Here is an 11988-nt window from a genome sequence, read left to right as displayed (position 1 = left end):
AACCTAAGCATTTTGATATTTTATTGTGTTATTTTATTTGGTATTTTAACTGTTATTGCTGAAATTTAGACTCTGCAGCTTCTGTTTCTTAAGCTTGTATCCAGCCCATGACCAAGTTTTCCTTGAATGCCAGGAGGTAAAAAGGAAAACAAAAACAAAAAAACCTTTCCCTGTCTTTGCAGATTGACCTGTGAAAGTGTCATCTTCAAGGCTTATCTACATAATGGGTTATATGAGAATAGCTCTTAACAAAACCTAGGGGCCTCCCTAATCTATCTTATCTAGGGCATACATGTGTGACCCTGGGAATTCCCCTGTTTACACAGTTACAAAAGCCCCCTCTTCCCCAGGAAAGTTTCCTTAAGGTCCTGAGCACTGCACTGTATGCCCTAATGCCAGCAATCCTTGCCCCAGGCAGCACAAGTTGACTGCTCTCCCACAGCTCACAGGAGAGTTCTCTGAGCTGCCGTCTACATGCAGGGTAACTTCTGGGATGTTGAGTTCTCCAGGCCACCAGCAGACAGATTGAGCCAGCCCAGCATTTGCATAAGGGTTGCTCTGGTTCCTCTGGAGCTAGGAAGCGGAATATACACTGGCAGTGCAGGCTGACTCTGTGCTCAGCTAGTGAAGGGTGGGAAAGTGGCCATCCAGGGTAACGTGAGGTCCTACCACTTTTTTTAAACTAAAGAAATGTTTACAAAAAAATTATGCAGAAAATACAGAGTTTCTATACACTGCCCCCCCATGAGTAGTGCCTTTCATTAGTGAAGTACATTTGTTACAATAACTGAAAGAATATTTCTAGAATTTATTCCAGACTTTTCGTAGAATTATTGTAGACCAGAATAGAGTTATTCTAGACTAGAATAATAGACTAGACTAGAATACTAGATTAGGTTTGATTAGGTTCACTGCTTGCATTATACAGTCCTATGTTCCTACTGCTTTTAAGAAGCCATTTTTTTGTTTTGATTCAGCACTTGTTCTGTTACTGCAATCCTTTAACTGGTTTCTGAAACCCTGAGAAAGATATCTTTGCCAGTTCTTGCTTGTTGTTCAAAGCTTCTTGTTGGAGGCAGGGAAGGGTGGAGCCCTGAAACATATCACTCCAACATCTAGATGGGGGAGGCCCTCTTGATTTTGATTTACATCTCCCAAATGACTGTACAGCCTCTTTTCATGTGCTTCATTGGCTATTTGTATAGCATCTTTGGAGAAATGTCTATCCAAATCCTTTGCTCATTTTTATGTTGAGTTATTTGCCATTTTACTGTTGAGTTATAAAAAATTTTTTATGTGTTTTGGATACTAGACACTTATTAGACCTTATCAGGATCTAGTGATGCAAATATTTTTTCCCTTCTGTATTAATAATGGTTTCTGGATCTATGTATCTGTGTGTATATACGAACATACATGTATATGTACAGATGTATAAACATGGATTTACACTGATGTCTTCAATTCCAATTCAGTGCCACGAGGATCATTGTGGTCTTTCTGTAATTCCCTCTCTGACAGTGAGAAATCTGGTACCATCACCTACCAGTCATTTACTTATTTATTTAACCCCAGTATGCAGTTTCAGAATTGTTGACCCATCCCCCTGCTTTCACCTATTTTTAATCTTTGTTTAGGGTGGCTTTCATCATGCAGAATTTTAAAATTTAATGTAGTTAGACCTGTTAGTTTTCCTGTAGGCTCTTGAGTTTTGTATCTTGCCTAGAAACACTTTCCCATCTATTCCATCCCCATCTTGTAAAAATATTTTAGGTTTTTTTCATATTTAGATATTCATCCTATCTGGATTTTATTGTTGAGCTATGAAATATGCAGATGTAACCTTTAATTTTGGCCTTAAATGGCTATCTGAAGGTCCTAAATACGTATTATTATTATTAGTCAATAATTTTTCCCCTGATTTGCAATGTATGGGTCTATTTCTAGACTCTTTATTCCACTGGTCTATTTGTCAATATGAGACTATTATAATCTTTGTAACCTTAAAACATGTTCTGGTTTCTAGAAGAGACGTTTTCTACCATTGATCTTTTACAAAATTTTCTTGGCTCTGTGTCTGTTTATTATTTTTTGTATGCTGTTTGGCAGGGTCACATTTCATTATTTTTCTATGTGAGTATCTCATTATTGCAGCACCATTTGTTGAATTTTTGTTTGTTTGTTGGGAAGTGCATGGACCAGGAATCGAACCTGGGTCTCCCGCATGGCAGGCGAGAATTCTACCACTGAACTACCCTTGCACCCACTGTCTGTTTATTCTTACAAATGAGTTTTAGAATTAATTTGTAAAGTTTCATTTTTTAACAGTTTTATTCACACACCATACAATCCATTCTAAATGTACAATCAAAGGCTCTTAGTATAATCACATGGTTATGCATTCACCACTATAGTCAATCTGAGAACGTTCTCATCCCTTCCAAAAAAAAAAAATTCCATACCTTTTATATCCCCCTATTGTTAACATTTAACTTTGGTAGAGTGTCCTTGTCACAATTAATGAAAGAATATTACAAGTTACTGTTAACTATAAACCTTAGTGTACATTAATTGTATTTTCCCCATATTAACAGCCTATTAACAGCTTGTAATATTGACAGATGTTTGTTCTAGTTCATGTGAGAACTTTCTTATATTTATACAATTAACCAACATCATTGTTCACTCTAAATTTCACTCAGTTATACAATCCCAGTTTTTATCCTCCAGCTTTCTGTGAAGTTTCGTTTTAAAAATTCCATGGGTATTTTGATTGGGATTAAATTGAATTTCTTCAATTTTGGATAAATTGGCATCCCAATATAGTAAGTCTCTATTTAGGTCTTCTTTTATGTCTTTCATGAAGTTTTTTGTTTTCTTCCCCTAAGTCTTACACATTATTCATAACCATATTATATATTTTAAATAACATCCTCAAGCTTGATATTGCCAACATATGGGCATTATATATTTGTCATAGATCTGAGTAAGTTACTGCAACCTTTTATTAGGTATAATAGTTGATTCTCTGGGATTTTCTATTGTAGGCAGTCATATCTGCAAATAACAACAATTTTCTAGTCCTTTCTAAATCAAAGTGTTAAATATTAGGAAGGGGATGATATAGGCAAACGCAATCAAGGAAAAACAATGTGAAAAAGTGTATTTGTCAGATTCCTAAATAAAATTAGGGATCAGAAAATGAAATTAATCACAGACCTGAAGAAATGTAAATAATAGTTTAAATATAAATAATATTGGGGATACTTTATAAAATTTTATGGAAATAATTCTGCAAACCTAAAGAAAGTTGGAAAAGAACATAATACCAATTTTGGTAAATTTTTACCCAGGAAGAGTAAGAATGCACCCCAAAGATCAATGATCATGAAAGAAGTTGAGGAAATTGTCAAAGAACTATCTCTAATATTTATTACTTTTGATTTCTTCTTACATTTCCCAATTTTTTGTTTTTACGTGGCTAGAACAACCAGACAATGTTGAATAGTAGTGGTGATAGTAAGAATTTGTCTCTTTCCTTACTTAAAGTGTTTTTAATGTTTAATTGTTAATTATGATACTTGCTTTAGGTTTATCACGTTAAGGGAGTTTTCCTCTATTCCTAGCTTATTGCAATTTTTTATAAGAAATTATTGTTGAATTTTATCAAATGAGTTTTTCAGTATCAATTAGAATAATCAATTTTTTCCCCCTTTACCATTACTATAGTAAAGTCCTTAATGTTGAAATATCTTTTGTTTATGGGTTCAACCCCACTTGGTCATGCTGTTTTATTATTTTGATAGAATTCTGAACTTTGGTAGTATTTGATTTAGGATTTTTCCATAAATATTCATAAGTAAGATTTGTTAGTACAATAACTGTTTTGTGCTGCCTTTAAAACTTTTTTTTTTTTTTTTTTTTGCTATTCAGGAGGAATAAGAAAAACCTTAGATTTTTTTTTTCTTTGTCTTGATGTGTCAAAGATTTACTGTAGTTGGACCTAACAGGTGAAACTAACTTCATCTGGAGAAGGGGAGGTAGCGAAAGGCTTGTGATTCCCGTAAGCCATCAGAGAAGCGCTCGGATGGGGAAGGGAGATAGGGTGGAAAGTAAGCTGAGAAAACAAGTCACTAGCAGACTAAATTTTGCATAAAATGTCTCTAAATAAACTCTTACCTACTGTGCTGGTTTGAAAGGAAGCATGCCCCCTAAGAAAAGCCATGTTTTAACATAAATCCCATTTCATAAAGGTAGAATAATCTCTATTCAATACTGTATGTTTGAAACTGTGGTTGGATCATCTCCCTGGTTGATGTGATTTAGTCAAGAATGGTTGTTAAACTGGATTAAGGGATGACATGTCTCCACACATTTGGGTGGGTCTTGATTAGTTTCTGAAGTCCTATAAAAGAGGAAATATTTTGGAGAATGAGAGATTCAGAGAGAGCAGAATGGTGTAGCCATGAGATGCAAAGAGTCCACAAGCCAGCAACTTTTGGAGATGAAGAAGGCAAACACCTCCTGGGGAGCTTCATGAAACCAGAAGCCAGGAGAGAAGGCTAGCAGATGACGCTGTATTCACCATGTGCCCTTCCAGCTGAGAGAGAAGCCCTGACTGTGTTCGCCATGTGCCTTCTCACTTGAGAGAGAGACCCTGAACTTCATCGGCCTTCTTGAACCAAGGTAACTTTCCCTGGATGCCTTTGATTGGACATTTCTATAGACTTGTTTTAATTGGGACATTTTCTCGGCCTTAGAACTGTAAACCAGCAACTTATTAAATTCTCCCTTTTAAAAGCCATTCCGTTTCTGGTATATTGCATTCCGGCAGCTAGCAAACCAGAACACCTACCCTGACAATTCCTCTACTCTGAGAAAAGCGGGAATGGGAGTGGAGAAGAGGGGTAGGTTGTGTTCATGATTGAACACGGAAGGTACATTAATAGACTTGGGATTAACTAATCAGACTAAGGATTCCAGGGAGATAAGAGGTGTTAAATTAACGTCGCCTTAGTTTGCTGGGAAAACAACAGGGTTGCTAGAAACAAAAAGGTCCAGCAAAAGGCTTGTTTGCGAGAAGATGAGGAATTCAGTTTTGGACATGTGTGGACGTTATCCTATAGAAGCTTCAGGGAGAAAAGGGTAGGGAGAGACTGAACACAAAGGGCCGTCAAAAGGTTTAATAAAATCCTCACAACTCACCCACCTCCAGCATCCAGATCAGAAAGCTGAGGCCCAGAAAGATTGAGTTCCCTCAGCATCTTTTTCATTCTAATGACCAGGCTTTCCCCATTGCAGTCCATCCTTTGTGAAATGTCAGCCCCACGGTTCACTGGCGTTAAGGTAAAGTTTTTTAGGCACAGGGATATACTGGCTTGGTTATAAACAGGAGGGAATAAACACCTAGAAATGGCAAGGTTAAAGTTGCTTGAAATGGGATATAAATGCTTATATCCAGAACATATAAGAGAGGATTCATTCAGAAAAATACTTTTTGTGGGCATAGGCACTAGGACCAAGGAAAAATAATAATACATAGTTTCAATACCTGGAATCTTTTCAATCTATCAAGAGAAAGGAGCATGTTCTTAATTGCCTGACTCTCCAGCTACCACCTATCCATCCCCTTTCCCCTTGCACTGGGTTCCCTGTGACAGAGACCACTGCTGTAGTCGCCAAGGTAGGTGGTAGAGTAGGCATGAGAAAGAAAGAGTGAACTACGGTAAATAAGTGTTAGGATGGTATGTACAGAATACGCTGGAACACCAAGGAAAGGGTGACAAACTGAGAAGCTACATAAAAGAACACGCTATCTGAACTGAGTTTGAAAGATAAAATAGAGTTTACTCGGCAAAATTAAAAAATGGAATAATGCACTTTGGGGGGCGGGGTTAAGAGAGGACCAGCTCCTCTGGGCACTGCCCCTGAGTATGACTCGGGCAGTCTCTCTGGAGAGTCCCCAGCAGAACGTAGTTTAAGAAGGCACATGCCCTGGGACCCTGTGGGCTCACATGGGGACATGTACAGCCACATGCATTGCATACTGTTTGTAGTGACAGGAAGCGGAGGCAATTTAGGCGTCTGTTATAGGGTAAAATGCAGTAGACAGATATTTGGGAATATCTTGCAGCAGTCAGAAGTAGCAAACTAGAAGTACACAGAGCAACAGGAAGAGTCTCAAAAACAGTGTTAAGTAAAAAAAAAAAGAGATCTATAATGACAAGATCATCTGTGTTGATTTAAAAAAACACGTACATAGGTACAAACAGACATAGTTACATGTACATACAAGGCAGCACGTTTTCAAAGATACATGTACGTCACCAGGGGCATTTAGTAGCCCAGTGGAGTGGAGGTCTAGGGGAGGGAGGGTTGAGGGTAGGGTGGAGATTGAAAGGGAAAAGCAAAAAAGAGTTCTGAAGCCCGCCCTGACTGAAATTTCCAGGGACTGAGGGGTAAGGTTATCAGTTTTGTGCCCCTGAGGCCCAAGTACAGACCTAGAAGTGTAAAGGTACATGGTGTGCTCTGACGTGGGAGAGGCTGGGACTTGGAAGGGGGTCCCAGAGAAGCTGGGAGAGAGGCTGGAGTTAGCAGGCCAGCCTGGGGCAACGGGCCCTGGTTGGGAGGACAGCAGGTCACTGCTGATCGCTTTTAAGCAGAAAGAGAATATCTTGTTTAAACCGATCCCTTTGGTGACCTAGAGGATACGAAAGATTGGAGACAGTGTCGTGTTTAGGGGACTTTGACATTTAAGTGAGAGATATGAGGTAGGTGGGACAGCAAAACTGGGTGGTCTGGAGTGGGTGGCACTGGGGGCCAGTGCAGGCATCCACAGAAGCCCACCGCCTTCTGGACTAGAAACAGTCACTGGCGTCACCCGCCTCCATCCCTGGCTCCCCTCACACAGAAAGAAGGAAACTCAAGTTCTAATTACAGTTCTTCTCTCTGGTTCCAGAAGAGACCATAGACAGGTCAGTCGCTGGGCCTCACTTCCTCTTGCTTCCCTTTCCAGCTTGCACTTTCTCTGGCTTCATATTATCCTCCTAGTAATAGCCACGAACCAGGGAGATCCAACCCCTCCCGAAATCCCCCCAGGTGTCTCCGAAGTCCTGACATCCTCCTCAATCTTCCAGCCCTGCTGCCCCACCCTGGTGAGGAAGAGCAACAAATTGGTCTCATAATGGCTCTGCTGATTGCATTATGGGTGTCTAATGCAATAGGCCCTCCTGAGGCCCATCCATCAGAGCAGAGCCCCTCCCCAAGCCCCTGCCACCCCGTCACATTAGTCAGGCAGCCCATTCATCACCACACCACACCTCCATGGAGACTGGCCCAGACAGATGAGGGGCCAAATCAGATTTATGGGGAGGAATCGTGGAAAAAAATCAGCCCCATCCATCTCCCAGACACCGAGGAGGGAGTCCTGTGTCCCCACTCCCTCCCAGGCTCCTTAGGGAAACGGGTGCTAAGCTAGAAGTCAGCCAAGTTGCCTTTGTTTTCCTGCAGGCCCATTCCTGAGCCCCTAGGTTGCCTAGCACAGTCCTAGCACTGGCTTCTCTGCGAGTTCCTACTTTTTGGAGTAAAGCGCCTGCCAGGACTGGGACAAAGTGCCCAGAGTCTGTCACAGCCTCTGTGAACCCCAGGGAATGAGGGCACTTAGCACGTTGCTGGGTCGGGCTAACTGCTCTAAGCGGAGGGCGGGGAGGAGGAGGCACCAAGCCCGGCCCAGGAACCCGCCCCAGCCTCACCCGGGCCCTGCGTCTCCCGCTGAGGCCTGGCTGCGGGCTCATTTTGGCTCTGCCCTGCCAGGCTGGGGGCCTGGAAGAGATTTGGAGGGGCTCGAGAATGGGTGAGGTGGGAGTCGCGAGAAAACTACCTTTCGGGCCGGGATTCCTGAAATCTAAAGCTTCTATGACCTGGGTGGGCGGAGGGGGGGTGCGGAGGGAACCTCTTCAAGAAAACACAAAATAGGAATCCCCTCTTAGGGATTTAGAAGGAGCCTATAAAAGCGAGGGGCCCCAAAACTTCAGCCCCACCAAATTTGGCACAGTGCCAAGTATTGTGCTTGCATTAAACAACAACAAAAAAACCCTTATAACTGCTAATTTCTCATTAAGTCCAGAATTATTCTCCCTATTTTTACAAGAAAATCGAATGTCAGAGAGATGAAGTGACTAGGTCAAGACCAGACGTGTGATCTGTGGCGACACAAGACGTGGCCCCATGGCCTGTGCTCATTCCACCGACCCTTGGCCTGCGCTGGTTCGGCTGGCAGTGCGCCAGGCTGGCAGGGACCTCGGGCCCAAGGTGCTCCTCTGCGGACTCCCCTGGAGCTGTGGACAGGGAGTCCCCACTAGCTGCAGCTGCCGCGTGGTGCCTGGGATGCAGAGGGAGAGACGGGGTGTGACGGATGGAGGAAGTCCTTGGAACGCAGAGCTCTAGCCACCAGCTTGTGTGCTCTGAGCTTGGAGCTGCCCGTCCTACAGTCGTTACTCTTGCTTCTCGCAGACTGACCAGGGCCCATCTGAGCTGGGTGCTGGCGTGGGAGTGCAGGTGCTGAGCAGAGGGGGAAGCCGTGCCTGGGACCCGGGCTGAGGGCCAGGCAGGGTCCTTTTTGCTATTAGCACAGCCTCTGAAAAGCCCAGCCTGTCCCTGCCCCAGCAAGCCGTCCTCAGGCCACCCACACTCTTGTGCAGTGGCCCTTCACAGCAGGCCAAGCCAACCCTGCTCTCCTGGGTACCAAGAGTGCTGCTAACAGCGGGGGGGTCTTCCTTCTGCTGGCCAAGGGCTCCGGGACCCTGAGGCTTGGGCCCTGAACCAGCTCACAGAGAACGGCAGGGGTTTGGGCGTGCGGAGCATGGACCAGAGAATGTGGAAGATCTGTGAGCGTGCGCCCGTGCAGTGGGGGTGTCAAGAGAACCTAAATGCGTGCTCACATCCAGTAGAGGAAGCATTGGGAATTTTCCCGTGGCCATTTGGTCTCCATTTGTTAGTTTTGCCAGGTATCTTATCCACAGTTGCCACTTGCTCTTGAGGGCCATGCCTCAGAGCATTCCTAGCCCAGGGCTGTCTGCAGAGTCTTTGCTGGAGATTTGGTGAGCTGCAGCAGCGACAACTGGCGTGACCAGGTAGGGACCTCACTAAGCCCCTTTCTGGTCCTCCCCCCCCACTCCCTCACATATGCCCCGCCCTTTTCTTCCTGCCTCTCCCGGGCCCATCCAGGCCAACTGGCCTCCACCTGCAAATCCTTCTCTGCACCCTTGCCGCCCCCTTCGCCGCATGGGCTCTCACACCGCGGGCAAGGGAGTCTACTTCTCTCTATACATTGCCTGGACTCCATCTATTCGGTTTCGGCCTTTCTCCCTGATCTCACGGGATCCTCACACTCCCCATTCTCAGCTTTGTGATTAGGGAAGGCGACAGAGCCCGGCTGTGGCCCCCGGAAAGTCACAGGCTGATGCGGGACACAGGTAAGTGTGGGAGCTCGCCGCTGCTGGAGAGGCTGCAGCCTGGGCAGATTCTGAGTCCATAATCTCATCCTGGAGAATGACTAGACCCACCCCCACTCAAGAGGTGCTCCAAAGGGTGCATGTGCCACCGCACAAGGAGGTGGAAGTCTTCAGTGCAGTAGATGTTTTATACACAAATGTAAGACGCTCAGATTAACCCCTTAAGAGACAGCTGGATAAAGAATCCTCCCAATGGGATTCTAAGGTCAGATGGGGTGAGTGTGAGTGTGAGTGTAAGTGTGAGTGTGTGCAGGGGTCCCTACGTTGGGTAGGAGCTGAAACTGCTGACCTCTGAGTGCTGAGGGGAAACAAACCTCTCAGATGACCTTAACTAGGGGGAGTATTGTGAATAAGGAACAGGTCCCTCTTTTCCAGATTCCTTTTCGTCTACTTGCACCTTAACTGTTGGTGTTCCTGGGGGTCTGTCCTAGACCCACTTTCCTGCTTGCGCGGGTTCCTCTGCCCCACTCCCCCACGGCTGTCTGAATGCACACAGCGCCTCTGTCCAACCCACGGCTGCCTCTGCGCTCCGGGCCCCGCGCCCCACGGCCCGCCGGCGCCACTGGAGTGGCCCTCACACCCGTCTTCTTTCCCGGCAAACCTGGTCCTCTCCAGAGTTCTCTGGCTCAGCTACCCAGCCTGAAACGCCTGCTTCTCCCTCGCTCCCCACCCCCCATTCAGTCCATTGCCAAATCTGTCCAGGTTTTAAAAATTCTAGCTTGAAGTATTTCTAATATCTACCCACTTTTCTCCCTTCTCGCTGCTAAGAGTACAGCTCAGTGTCTCGTGTGCGGGCTAACAGCTGGGACTGTAATGCAGAGGGCTGGGCTTGAGTTCCAGAGGAGATGAAATTTAACCCCCGAAGTGCTGCAGGAGTCACCCGGGCAAGGCGCTTCACCAGTTGGGAACTCAGGTTCCTCCCCTGTGAGGTGGGGATGGGAGCATCTACCTCAGAGGGCTACGGTGGAGCACAGATGAACATAGCGTGCATGAAGTGCTCTAAAAGTACCCGGCGCATGGGAACCGCAGCTATTATTATTTCGTTGTGGTGATCATCATTGTTACTGCTATTGTATTACTTCAGTTCTCATCACAGTGTCCTAACCCCTTCCTCAGCCCTCATCTCCTCCGGCCCATTCTCCACGCTGGGGACGCGCCAGAGGCTGGACGGCTGTAGTACAGCGCCCAGGCCACTCAGGGTCAGAGCGAGTTTTTGAGCCTGGGTCTAATCGACTGCAGAGTCCTTGTTCTTAGGTATTAAGCACTCGGCCTATCTGTAAGCCTGAAGAATGAATGGCTTTGGAAAAGCAGGAGAATGAAAAGGAGAACCAATGGAGGGAAAAATGAAGGGAGAGACAGAGGTGCTCCCATTTCCCCTGTAGAGGGGGTTCTGGGCCATCATGCTGTGCAGAGTGGGGGAGCAGGGGGCTTGGACTGGAGCTGAGCTCCAGCAGGAAGCACAGGGTCTGCACTTAGGGGAGATGTTTAGTTGGGGGGGTGGGGCTGATAGGGAGAATGTATTAGAGGCTCTAAAGTTTTCTCGAGAACCTCTTGGTGCCTCCAGAGTGGTCGGGCCCTGGCAGCGGGGACCAGGTGAAGTCCTGGAGGGATCACAGGAATCTGCTAGAAAAGGCTGGGCCAGCAGAACACTTGGGCCAGGGGACTCTTACTTGGGACTGTCCCCCTTACCTTTGACCATTCACACTAGGGTCTGAGGAGGAAATGAGCTGAAGTTTTGGCATGAGGCACCCAGGTCAGCTTGGAGCTGAGGCAGAGGTGGAGGTGTGAGGAAAGAGATGAAAGATGGCCTGGTAGGCTGCCATGCAGCCCGCCTGCTCTGCTCCCCACCTCCTTCTTCCGAGAGGGATCAGCCAGGAGCCGTGGCCTCATGCAAGAGGAAGCGATGGTAGCATTTTGGCCTCGGGGGTGGGGAGCTCTGCCAACTAGGTTCTCAGGTTAGCGCTGCTCTCCCAGGGCTCTGGGCAGGGCTGCCAGGCAGCTTCCAAACCAAAGCCAGCTGGGAATGGGATGGTGGAGTGGGAGGTGGGCTTAGGTCGGGCATTGTCTCCGGGCTCTGGATGAGGGGACATTCCCGTCCCTCTGCTCCCCGCCACCCCAGACCTGTTCTTCTGCATCTGAGGCTGGTGACTTAGGATGCTGCCCTCCCGCTCTGCCCCCTAAGAATGGAAACGTTTGGGAAAAGCTGCCCGATGCCCCCTATGTACTCTGCTTCAGGCCTCAAACTGCCCTGCCAGGCCAGGCTTCTCCATCTAACCACCCTCGGAGTGCAGAGATAGGATGGAGCTTTGGTGGGCAGGGAGAAAATCCACCCCGATCCCTGTCCTAACCTACCCCTCAAGAGAAGCTGGCTGAGCTAGAGGGGTATGGAGGGGACTGTCTTCCCTGAGGCGGCTAGCCTGACGCGGGTGGCTGGGAAGGGGACCTGGGAGCTCGGCAGCCCGGGGGGGAAGTCTGT

General features: G+C 46.5%; 1 non-coding gene across 1 annotated transcript; it reads right to left on the bottom strand.

Annotated features, from left to right (window-relative positions):
• Nucleotides 1-2190: 2190 nt before the first annotated feature.
• Nucleotides 2191-2261, bottom strand: TRNAG-GCC (transfer RNA glycine (anticodon GCC)). Its single transcript has one exon. It is a non-coding gene; the product is annotated as a tRNA-Gly (tRNA).
• Nucleotides 2262-11988: the final 9727 nt, after the last annotated feature.

Source organism: Tamandua tetradactyla, chromosome 17 (genome assembly GCF_023851605.1).
Source record: "Tamandua tetradactyla isolate mTamTet1 chromosome 17, mTamTet1.pri, whole genome shotgun sequence".
NCBI lineage: Eukaryota > Metazoa > Chordata > Mammalia > Pilosa > Myrmecophagidae > Tamandua > Tamandua tetradactyla.
Note: the sequence above shows the minus strand (reverse complement) of the source record. Positions and strands in the feature narration are given on the sequence as shown.